The sequence below is a fragment of the Apodemus sylvaticus genome, chromosome 22 (assembly GCF_947179515.1).
Source record: "Apodemus sylvaticus chromosome 22, mApoSyl1.1, whole genome shotgun sequence".
Lineage (NCBI taxonomy): Eukaryota > Metazoa > Chordata > Mammalia > Rodentia > Muridae > Apodemus > Apodemus sylvaticus.
Window position 1 is genome coordinate 6297152 of NC_067493.1, and position 12503 is coordinate 6309654.

Consider the following 12503-nt stretch of genomic DNA (forward strand, 5'->3'; position numbering starts at 1 on the left):
TTCCTAAAATCCCTCTTTAATGCTAATAGCCTGGTTAACTTTCCCCTCCTGAGTCAGATTGACAGTTCCACTGCACCTTGAATATTGGGCTATGCAAGCTGTTCACCTTGATTTCTGGAAGAAGCAGGCAAGTGCTGTGGGGAAATTTCAGGAAAGGTCTAAATTTCAGGAAAGGTCTAAATGTCTAAAGTCAGGATTATTGCTAACAGATGGGAAGAGCAGGCAGCAGGAATGGTAAGTCCTCCCCCAGGGCTGGGTGGGGTGAGATTCCTCCTGGAGGGTGGATTTAAATGCTAATTAAGTGTAAACCAGTCCTGAGATCTGGAAAGGGACTGGCTCTGGACCAGAAGCACACTTTAACCTTTAGGAAGGATTAGACTCACTGGCCAATCAAGGCCACCAGGCAGACCTGCCAGTCAGACAAAGAGGCGGGAACATCTAGGTGCATTTCTGTGGTGTTTGCTGTGACTGTGCAGGCTTGAATGATTCTCTGTGCCCTGCTTTGATTTCATTTGTTGGGTGCTGTGAGGGGACTTCAGGGAACCTCTGAAATCGAGACATGGTGAGCACAATCTATCTACCCACAAAGGGGAGATACAGGCGGCTGAGCAGTGGGCACTGGGTTGGTGGGACCTCTCCGGGTTTGTTTTGGAAACATCAGCCATGTGTGGCTTCCTGTGAGATTTTTAGTGGTGCTTCTTACTTGCTAGTTCTGGCCATGACCTTTTTTTTTTTTTTTTTTTTTTTTTTTTTTTAAGACAATGTTTGTCGATATAGCCCTGGCTGTCCTGGAGCTCACTCTGTAGACCAGGCTGGCCTCAAACTCAGAAATCTGCCTTCCTCTACCTCCCAAATGCTGGGATTGCAAGCGTGCACCACCACTGCCAATTAGGCCATGACCTCTTAATAATTTTAGTATTATGGCAGATTGTAAATCTGTCCAAAGCATCTGGACCAGTTTCTTTCTTGTAGAAGTATGGGTGCTTTCTGTGACTATGCAACAACTGTGTCCAAACTGTTTTGACTTTTATAACATACATTAAGAAGGCAGGAATAGGACTGGAGAGATGGCTAAGAGGTTAAGAGCTCTGGCTGTTCTTACAGAGGTCATGAGTTCAATTATTACCAACCACCTGGTGATTCATAACCATATGTAAAGGTATCTGGTGCCCACTTTTGGCCTGCAGGAATACTTACAAGGAGAACATTTCATACTTAATGGATTAAATACTTAAAAAAAAAAGAAGACAGATATGAATCTAATAGTTCTGATTTTATACATTACTAGCTTTTGTTTTGTTTACATTGTTAATTTTTTCAGCTGTGTTTTTTTTATATTTCTTGAACTTATATGGTTAGTGTTTTGATTATTATGTGACAAAGGGACTTTTTCTCACTCTGTTTGGTATTTTTGATGCTTCTTTTACATTGACAGGCACCTTCTTTTGTTTAGGAAAGTTTTCATTTATGATTTTATTGGAAATGTTTTCCAGACCTCTATGTTATTTGTCCACCTCTTCTTCCTCCTCCTCCGCTTTCTTTTACATTTTTTTTTTTTTTTGAGACAGCGTTTCACTGTTTAGCCTTGGATGTCCTGGAACTCATTCTGTAGACCAGGCTGGCCTCAAACTCAGAAATCTGCCTGCCTCTGCCTCCCAAATGCTGGGATTAAAGGCCTGTGCTACCAACACCCAGCACTCGTTCTTCTTCTACTACCTCTTCTTCTTCCTCCTTCCTTCTCTTCCTCCTTCTACTCCTCCTCTTCCTTCTTCTCCAAACATTTGTGTTTTTTTACTTCTCATTTGTTGCAGAACTCTTGGTTGTTTAGTGCCAGGAAAATTGTTGAATCCAGATTTATTTGAATAATGTATCCATTTTTTCCTATTCATATTTAATGCTTGTGATTCTGTCTTCCATTCTTATTCTGTGGGCGAGCCTTTCCTCGATAATTGTGAGTGTACAGAAAATTTCAGTGGCCTGTTCTTAGTGACATAGAAAATTCTTAAGCTATGATCTGCCTCCATCACCTGCTGCTGTTTCTAGTTTGTGCATTATATACCTGGACAGCCTGTTATTTTTGTTCCCTGTCTCTGTTTCCTGCACGTGCACTCTCTCTATTCTCTTTATCTTCCTTCATTGCTCTTTTTCTGCTCCTTATCTGTCTGCCTCTCTGCAAGTTCTCTTGTGTACCTCTATCCCATCCTCAGGTTCTCACCCCTCTCCTCTCCTCCACACTAACTCCTTTGCATCAGATCTCTTGCACGTTTTAGTTTCGCAGCACCTGCTGTGAAAACTTAGCTTGGCTTTCTTGGTGACATATTTCCCTGGCTGTGATTCATTATGTTACTATGTTCATGTATAGGCATCTGGGTTCAGGGTGATAATAGGCCTATGTGTTAGTTTCTGGGTTTCTATTGTTTGAGTGTGAGTTTTATTCCTTTCTTTAGAATCTAGATGTTCACTTTGCTATCTAGATGTTCAGAAAGTGTTGCCTCTTTTACTGACCAGTTTGTTGGGTATGTTCAAGAGGGAATGCTGGCTAATGTTGAAAGCTTGGAGAGGAGGTGGACAGGAAGGGATAATCTTAGCAATGCACAGGAAGGCATAGATAGGAGAGAGTTGAAGCTGCCAAAATTTCAACATTTCAGAGCTACAGTCATCTGAGGAAGCCTCAGTTGTGGGTGTGCTCTCATCAAAATGGTAGTTGCTATGTCAGTGAGAGATAGTGTTGATGTTTCTCAGTGTGACAATATTTATAAGCAAGTAGGCCTGGGCTGGATGAGATAGGTACCTGTGCATGGGACACTGAACAAACAGGAGAGAAAGCCAGGAGAAAATGTTTGTCCATGCTTTTGCTTCAGTTTGTAGCTTCAGTTTTTACTCTAAGCTCCCAAAGTGAAGGACTGTGATCTGTCAGAACGATTTGCAACAAATATTTATTAACTGAGGTGCTTTTGCTCAGAGGATTCCATCACAGCAGCAGAGTAGAAAGTTAAAACAAGAACAACAATAACAACAGAAATTAAAAAAAACAAAACAAAACAAAACAAAACTGGTGTGGATAAGTGATTTTTGACAGAATATGTTCATTTTTTAGGGAATGTGGAAAATAACAGAAATTGAGATAGCAAAAGACATAGAAAAGTGTAGATGTAGCTTAATCAACTGGACTTGGAAGATTGCAGTGTTGACAGTATGCAGCCAGAGGAAATGGAGATAATAGTATTTCAGTGAAAATTGGACTCTGTGTATCCTTTGTCAAGAGGACATTTTGGCCAAACATCTTTCCTACTTAGCTTATTTCCTGAAATATCGAGTTAGGTAGAATTTTAAAATAATGGGCTGATTTCTATATTTTCATTCTATTAATATGTATTTGTTCATTTTTTGAATTATTTGTTTAACATTCATTTATTTATTTAATTTAAATTCCAGTTGCTATGATCTCCCCATTATACCTTATACAGACCTTCACACATAACTGCTTTTATCTCTTCAAGGAGGGTGGGGTCCACTTGAGTATTCACCAACCATGACATTTCAAGTGTCTGCATGGTTCGGCACATCCTCTCTTACTGAAGTCAGACAAAGCAACTTAGTTAGGGGAACCATTTGGACAGACAGGCAACAGCATAAGGGACATCTCCTGCTCCATTTGTTGGGAAACAGCATGAAGACTGAGTACCTAGCATACTACATATATGATGGGGTACTCAGTCCATCCTTTGCATGCTCTGAACTTGGTGACTCAGTCTCTGGGAGTCTCCTAGTGTCCAGGTTAATTGACCCTGAGGGTCTTCTTATAGACTTCCTGTTCCTTTGGGGGTCCTCAATCCTTTCCACAAGTCTTCCAAAAGATCCCCTAGGCTCTGTCCAATTTTAGGCTGTGGGTTTCTGCATCTGTTTCAGACAGGTCCTGGATGGATACTGTCAGAGAACAATTATGCTAAGCTACTCTCTGGAAATATAATAAAGTATACCCTCAGTAATGTCAGGGATTGGATCTTGCCCATGGGGTGGGTCTCAAGTTGGGCAGGGTACTATTTGTCCAATCCCCCATTCTCTGCTCCATCTTTGTGCCTACATTTTTTTGTAGAAAGGACAAATTTGGGGCGGAAAGGTTTTTGGTTTGGTTTGTGTAATAAACTCTCCACTGGTGGTCCTGCCTGGCTTTAGGATGTGTCCCTCTTCAGGGTCCAATTCTCACTGCTATGCATCTCAGCTATGATCATCCCCACTGACTCCTGTTGCCCTCCCTTTTCTGGTCTGTGGCACATCATAAAATTGCCTGCACCCTTCCACCCCTGACAGCTGCAGACTTCAATTAATATTCCTCACGCTATGGCCCTTCCATTTCTCTCACCACACCTGGTCCTTACCTCTCTTCCTCTTTCTTATCTACTGTTCCTTCCAGTTCTCTCTCTTTCATCTGCCTCAAATGACTGTTTTATTTCTACTTCTGAATGAGATTCAACCAGGTTTATTTTAGTCTTCCTTCTTCTTTTTAAAAATTTATTTATTTATTATATATAACCACACTGTAGCTGTCTTCAGACACACCAGAAGAGGATGTAAGATCTCATTATGGGTAGTTCTGAGCCACCATGTGGGTGCTGGGATTTGAACTCTGGACTTTCATAAGAGCAGTCAGTGATCTTACCAGCTGAGCCATAGATTCAGCCCCTTAGCCTTCTTTCTTGTTTATCTTCTTCAGGGCCAAGACATGTAGTATGGCTATCCTGTACTTTATGGTTATTATTCATTTGTAAATGATTACATACATGTATGTCTATTTAGGTTTCAGATACCTCACTCAGGATGATAATATCCAGTTGTATCCATTTGTCTGGATTTTTTAAATAAACATGTTTTACATCCACATCTGTAGTTTTGAATTTTGGACAACTATATAGATTATATTCTATTTCTCAGGATAGCATAGGTTCATGATATCAATATTATCTGAGGTTTTAGTGTCATTGTGTGCCAGGTATATTAAATTCTGCCTCAATCTTGTGTTTGTTATGAAATGATTGTATAACTAGGAATATTTTGCCTGTGTGCATGAGTAAGAATATCATGTGTGTCTCATCTTTACTATTGTCAGAAGATAGCCTCAGAACTCCTGATCATGAAGTAATGAGTAGTTGTTGGTCCCCATGTGTATGCGAGAAATTGACCATGATTATGCGGAAGGCTAGCAAGAGTTTTCCATTGCTGAGCTCTCTCTCCTGCCGTATGTTTCTTATAATAATAAACATTTATATTGATATTATTTTCATCTGTCCACTTATAACAATTTAAGCATATATTCTCTTTTAGTAAAGTTTTATTAATGTTATAGTTTAAACTGTTACACTTCATATTTCTGCCAGATGAATACAGATGTTCAGTGAATTTATAATTCTTTGTAGAAACTTTAGTAATGAACTGTGAGTTATCTATCATTTTTGTTTCCTTGGTTGACTTTTGTAGGGATTGAGGGTCTTAAAAGATAACTATTGGTCTCCTAGAACACATTAAAAAGGCCATGCCAGTGTCAAGCTGTTGGACATACACATGCCTGTGCCTCTGTGATTAAGAACATGTGCAAATACACCCAGCTTGCCAATCATGTTTGTAGTTAGTAAATGTTCCTACAATTTTTCAGGTGTGTTCTCAGTACTGTGGATCTGTTTCCCCTGCATGTCCTTCTCAATTGGCATTTCTCTAGCAAGGCTGTATCCTATTCAAAGTGTTCAAAAGTGACAGAGGTGTATCTTATAATTAAAGCTCCTTCTAAAATGACACAGTGATTATAAATTCTGAGTCAGAATATAAGCAGAGCAAGCACGAGAATTATGGGAATATATATTTGAGAAAGCATATATTTATTTTCTGGAGATGTTAGTATCATGCTTTGTGTTGTACATGTATTTGATATTTAGGATGCAGTGACTTTTGATGATGTGCGTGTGCAATTCACTGAGGAGGAGTGGAATTTGCTGGATCCTTCCCAGAAGAGTCTCTACAAAAATGTGATGTCAGAAACCTACCTGAACCTCAAAGCTATAGGTAAGACTATTTTTTTCTGAAGGAAACAAATGTTTCTTGGTTATTGATGATCTTCTATTATTTTAATTGTATAAAAATTAAGCTGAATAATTCAGTTTCACTGAATTTTCACTGTAACTATCACGGTGCAGTTAAAATTCACAGTACCTTTAATTTTGGCTATTTTCAAATACTATATCATTCATTTTCTGGTACTGTGTTTTAGGCTATGATTGGGAAGAGCATCATCTTGAAGAACATTGTCGAAATAATAGAAGTCATGAAAGGTAATTTTCATGTTCTAGCTGATACAAATTTGTCTCTGAGAAAATTTGAATATTTTATGGAATCTCCAACAAAAATCAAGAGTGTAAAATAACAGTCATTTAAGTGTAGATATGATTATAATATTCTTAAAAAAACCATGGACCTCACGATGCGATATGTGATTTGTGTATCCACTTGATAAGTAGCTCCATTAGAACTGTGCTGCGGATCTGCCAATCTGTATAGTCTCATAGTATTTAGAAATTACACATTGAATAGTGATAAATTTATATCCAAAACACTCTAATAAGCAAATAGTCCATAGAAAATATGGTGATACTAATATTCTTGTAGTAATATGGTTCAGTTTGGTGAGAGGACATTTTACGAGAATCAAGAATATTGTTGTGAAGAAACATTAGTCCATATTGCACATGTTATGAGAAACAAAAATTCAAACAGTGTGAATGCAATGCGTAAACCTTTCATTTATCATTCTTTTTATTAGGTATATCATGTGTCACAATGGATAATAATCATGTGAGCATAGGGATATGCAAAGAAGAAACATAAAATTTTTATTCTAAAACAAGAAGATATGTATTATTCTGCCTTTGGAAGAAATTAGGAATATGAAAGACATTTGTAATTAGTTGGGATTTTAGCTTTACAGGGAATATCCCAAAATTCATAGTGTAAAAAAATCTTTATGGCTATTAGGAATTTGGAAATTCTTCTGTATGTCCTGGTTCCCAGTCACATGTGTTATAATTCACACTAGAGGAAAAATATGAATACAATCAGTGTTATACAGATCAGAGTTTTTCTAACTTTCTTCAGATAGCTAAAATACATCATATAAAAAGAGGGTACTATGTATATGAGCCATGTAATAACCATCACAGGTGTCTTGAACAACTCATGATGAGGGAGAACAACATGAATATATAAAGTGCTAAAACCTTAAGATCTGCTGCTTCTTTACCATTAGACAAATTGTAAACATAATTCATATTAATTACATGACTGATCAGAGTAATGAATGTGGTAAAGATTTCACATGTGCTAATTATCGTTGCAGGCATGTAAGAAGATATACTGGAGTGAAACCCTACGAGTGTAACCAGTGTGGTAAAGCCTTTACAAGATGCAGTGATCTCCAGTATCATAAAAGAACACATACTGGAGAGAAACCTCATGAATGTAATCAATGTGGTAAAGCCTTTGCACAGCACATTGCTCTCCAAATACATAAAAGAACACATACTGGAGAGAAACCTTATAAGTGCCATCAATGTGGTAAAGCCTTTGCACAGCACAGTCATCTCCAATGTCATAAAAGAACACACACTGGAGAGAAACCTTATGAATGTAATCAATGTGGTAAAGCCTTTGCACAGCACAGTTCTCTCCAATATCATAAAAGAACACATACTGGAGAGAAACCTTATGAATGTAATCAATGTGGTAAAGCCTTTGCAAGACCCAGTCATCTCCAATATCATAAAAGAACACATACTGGAGAGAAACCTTATGAATGTAATCAATGTGGTAAAGCCTTTACAAGACCCAGTTATCTCCAGTATCATAAAAGAACACACAGTGGACAGAAAACTTACTAATGTAATCAATGTGGTAAAGTGTTTTCACTAGGGATAAGTCTCCAAATTCTGTGTGCTGGAGAGAAACATAATGAATATGATCATGAATTGAGTGGGAATTAGGAGGGTATCATAGTAGAATATGATAGACATGTGTGCTTGGGATTATTTTCACTCTGGAGATTTTTTTTTTTTTTTTATGTTTTTGCAAAGAAGTTTGCTGCCCTCGTCTGAAGAGTTTCTTTGAGGTTAAGGTAAAGATGTTTACATTAATTGTATTGACAAAATAAGTCACAAAAATCACCGCATAGAATTTGACCTGAAAGTTTTTAACAAGCAAAGAAACTAAGAAAGGAAAAATAAAAAAAAGAAAGGTTCAAAATACAAGGCTTTATCAGGAAGTTGAATGAAGTTTAATCTTGTGATCAAGGATATTCAATGGCATTAAAGGAATGGTTACATTAGCACAAGATTACATTCAGCTAAACATATGGATTTGCAGTTGTATGAAAGAGAACTGTATCATGTTAGGAATTATTATTACCTGGATACTGTTTTGATGTAGACACATGAAGATACAATTATGTGTCAAATTGCCAAGAGATAGATTTGGATTCTGGGTTCTGAATTTAAAATATAAACAGAAAGGCTTAGTTCATGTCATGGTGTTACATGCTTTTTAAACCACCATTCACGAGACAGAGTCATGCAGATCTTTGAGATCAAGGTAGATCTCTAAGCAAGTTCCAGGAAAGCCGAGATTACGCAGTGATATATTTGAAATATTGAAAGCTGCTGATAATGGAATAGAAGGAGCCAGTAAGCAGCAGAACTCTGAGAATTTTATCATAAAGTGGTGTTGAATATTGTCAGAGAATTTTACATTACCTCATGAGATGATCGATTCTTGGTTTTTCTTACACTTTAATCCCATTTTGTTGAACCATCTATTTTTCTAGAATGAAGCCTTTTTCATTGTTAATGGTGGACAAACTTTTGATGTGTTTTATATTTTATTTTATTTGTTTTATCTTTTAAGTATTTTTGAATCTGTGGTTTTAGGGATAATTGGTTTGCAATTCTCTTTTTATCACTCAGTCTTTCCTGACTGGATATATGAGTAATCAGGGGTTCAAAAAATAAATTGACTATTATTTATTTTGTTTCTATATTGTTGAATACACTGAATTCTTGTTAAATCCTCTTTGAAAGTCTGGTAAGACTCTACCCTAAAACTCTTAGATGTGGGCTCATATTGGGGACATATTTTTAATGAATTCTGCTGATTTTGTGCTATGTGCTTGTGTGAAGCAGCAGCCTCAGCGTTGGCGATCATTAAATCAAAATATCGATCAATTCTGAGAAACAGTGAAGACGCTCTGTGTCTTGCTGCATCAAATATTCCACCAAGACCTAATTCTTTCTGTGAAAACTTACAAGCTTGTCCACCCCATTAGTATGCAAATTTGCTATTGTCTTTAATAAATGATAAAATATGCATATTAAAAAATCATCTTTAAACAAATTTATCATTCATTGTTAGGAAATGGTTGATTTATATACTATATGCCCAGGACCATGTAAAAATTTCCCTGATGGAAAGAGGTTATAAGTGAGAAAGCTTAAAAATCCATGGTAGCCTGCTAACCGCAATCAAAAGAAGCAAGATGCATGGAGTATGTGTCACATGTATGCAATACACATGCAGCAGGATGCATAATATATGTATACATAGGTATGCTACATGCACCTGCGGACATGCTACCAGGCTACAAGAGCTTGGGAACTTTGGAAGTGAGCAGAGCTGGCAGGGATGGGGCGGGGTCAGGAAGTGTGGAGAGAGAGAGAAAATGGTCCTTCTTTTCTGCTTCAGGCAGCTCACTGAGGCACAGATCCGATTTTCACACAAGGATTACTAGATTACATTTTTCACCACAGGCAGCTCTCCCTGTCAAATAAATAATCATCACCTTACATTTATATATCACCTTTCATCCCACAGCCCCTTTCCTAGAGCTAGGACCAGCCTGGGAACAGTGTCATGCCCTCTCAGGAAAGGGAGGGGCAAGAAGGCTGGAGCGGCCTGCACAGAGGGAGGCAGCTGGGTCGGCCCTTTTGGGTTCCATGAAAGCAAGGCTGGAGTCCAGCAGAGAGAAGAACCCCGACACCAGGAGAGCAGCCTGCCTGCCGTGTAGTGTGCCACGGTGCTGTGAAAGGTGCAGGCAAGGGAGTTAGTGCTGGACTGTAGCCAGGGCTGGGCCCCTGCAGCCAGGGCTGGGACTCTGCAGCCAGGGCTGGGCCCCAGGGCTGAGACCATACAGCTAGGGCTGGGCCCCTGCAGCCAGGCCTGGACTGCTGCAGTCAGGGATAGACCCCTGTAGCCAGGGCTGGGCCCCTACAGCCAGGGCTGGGCCCCTGCAGCCAGGCCTGAGACCCTGCAGCCAGGGCTGGGCCCCTGCAGCCAGGGCTGGGCCCCAGGTGTGAGACCCTACAGCCAGGGTTGGGCCCCTGCAGCCAGGACTGGGACCCTGCAGCCAGGGCTGAGACCCTACATCCAGAGCTGGGCCCCTGCAGCCAGGGCTGAGACCCTACAGCCAGGGCTGTGGCCCTGCAGCCAGGGCTGGACCCCTGCAGCCAGGGCTGGACCCCTGCAGCCAGGGCTGGGCCCCTGCAGCCAGGGCTGGGCCCCTGCAGCCAGAGCTGGGCTCCGATAGCAAGGACTACCCCATGCCCAGAAGCCAGGGCTGCACCAAGCCAGCAACAGCAGGCAGATGATGGCTCTCAGGCTCTGCTAAGTGAGACTGGACAGGCCGCACCTCTGTGCAATTGCCGTAATTCAAAGACATGTACGTCAGAGGGAATCCTGGGAGCTCCCCTAGAAGAAAGCCTTGAGCACCACACCCTGTTATTCACCTGCTCGCCAAGTAGGCCAGGGGGGAAGCCATGAGCTCTACTAGTGGCTGTCACAGGTCCCCTTCTGAGCGGGGTGACCGCTCTGTATCAGCCTCAGGCAGCTGCCTCTTCAAAGCAGTGGCTTCCAGTGAGGCACTGTTCCCACAAAAGGACACAGTGGAGCCAGGCTGGGGCTACAGATGAGGGCCCTGACACAGAGGATGCATCCAGACCACGAGCCCTGCGCTGCATAAGCACTCAGACACCAGGCCAAATCCCACAGGCAGGCCAACCTCTGCTCAAAACACAGGGGCGGGCCCGCACCACCATCCTGAAAACCAGACAGGAATGAGGGTCAGGGTCAGTGGGGCAGCAGGAGCAACAGAAAGGGAGGCCGCGGGTGATGGGGGCCACGCCCGGCTTCCTCAGAGACAAAGGGGTCCTGGTGGAAGAGGGCGCCGGGGGAACGGAGTGGCGCCCAGACACACAGCATCCCGAAAGCACAGAGGGGAGCAGAGCACCCACCACGGCCGTGCTGGAAAAGCCACTGAGGTGCTCAGAGGAGCCAACGCACATTCAGACGCCCCTGTGGGAACCCACAGTCTGGAGGGCTAGCGAGGTCTCGGTACTGAGAAGCGACTTTTTAGCGAATGGGGGTCACCTTGGGTGAAACAAAATTCAGCCCATCCCTCTGCCCAGGACTCCAAAGACCCTGGGTAAGTGTCCACTGAGTCCCGTGGCGCCCTCTGGGCCTCTGGTTCAGGTCCCTGTGTCCCCTTTGCTCTCCACTCACCTCCCACACGCATGCATCCCGTCACTTCCTCCTGGCCTATCCCAGCATTCACAGCGCCAGGCCTTTATGCCACATACCCCACTTCCCTGAGCCTTCCAAATACCCCCCCCAGGCTTTTCTCGTTTGACATTGGTCCACATTTCCAGTGTCCTTTGCCAGGGACCCTCACACACGAAACTCCAAAACCACACCCACCCGCCTGACATAAAGACTTGTTCTTGGTCCTCCTGCACCTCACCCCCAAACCTCCATGGGGTCTCACACCACAAGGTCCAGAATACCCTTCTCATTTGCAAGCCAGTCTCTCTCTCTCTCTCTCTCTCTCTCTCTCTCTCTCTCTCTCTCTCACACACACACACACACACACACACACACACACAAAATCTGCAAATAGTCCAAAACTGACTGTGGCCCTTTACTGTGTAACTCCCCCAATCTCCTCAATCTCCTACACGAGATCTAAAGTCCAGCACTGTCTCCCCAGAAAGCCCTGCCTACTTTCCGTGATTGTTTCTGTGACTTAGGCCGCCAGGGGCAGCATTTTCTTAGCCCGTCTGGGCAACGGACAGGCTTGCCCCGCCCTGGGTTGACCCACAGCCCCAAAGCCTAGGACGAACACACTTCTTACCACTTGTGATTCTAAAGATGTTTTACAACACCCGCACTGCCCGGTATCCTGCTCCATAAGACAAGGCCTCTGTTTTCAACAGCATCCCCAGGGGGTTCCCTTGATACATGAGACCCCAGAAAACACCAACCTGATGCAGCCATTGGCCCCACACCCCCGCCGGGGCGCGGCCATGGCCACTTGATGACTTCCACTCCCAGGCAGTGCTGGTGGCTGCCCTGCGATGTCTACCTTTCTGTGATCCAAACAATCAGACTTTCCCCATGAAGGGCGAATGGAGAGTCACAGC

At 42.1% G+C, this 12503-nt stretch overlaps 1 pseudogene; it reads left to right on the forward strand.

The window, feature by feature from the left end:
* Positions 1-12503, forward strand: part of LOC127672812 (zinc finger protein 431-like) — an 80282-nt pseudogene that overhangs the window by 35445 nt on the left and 32334 nt on the right.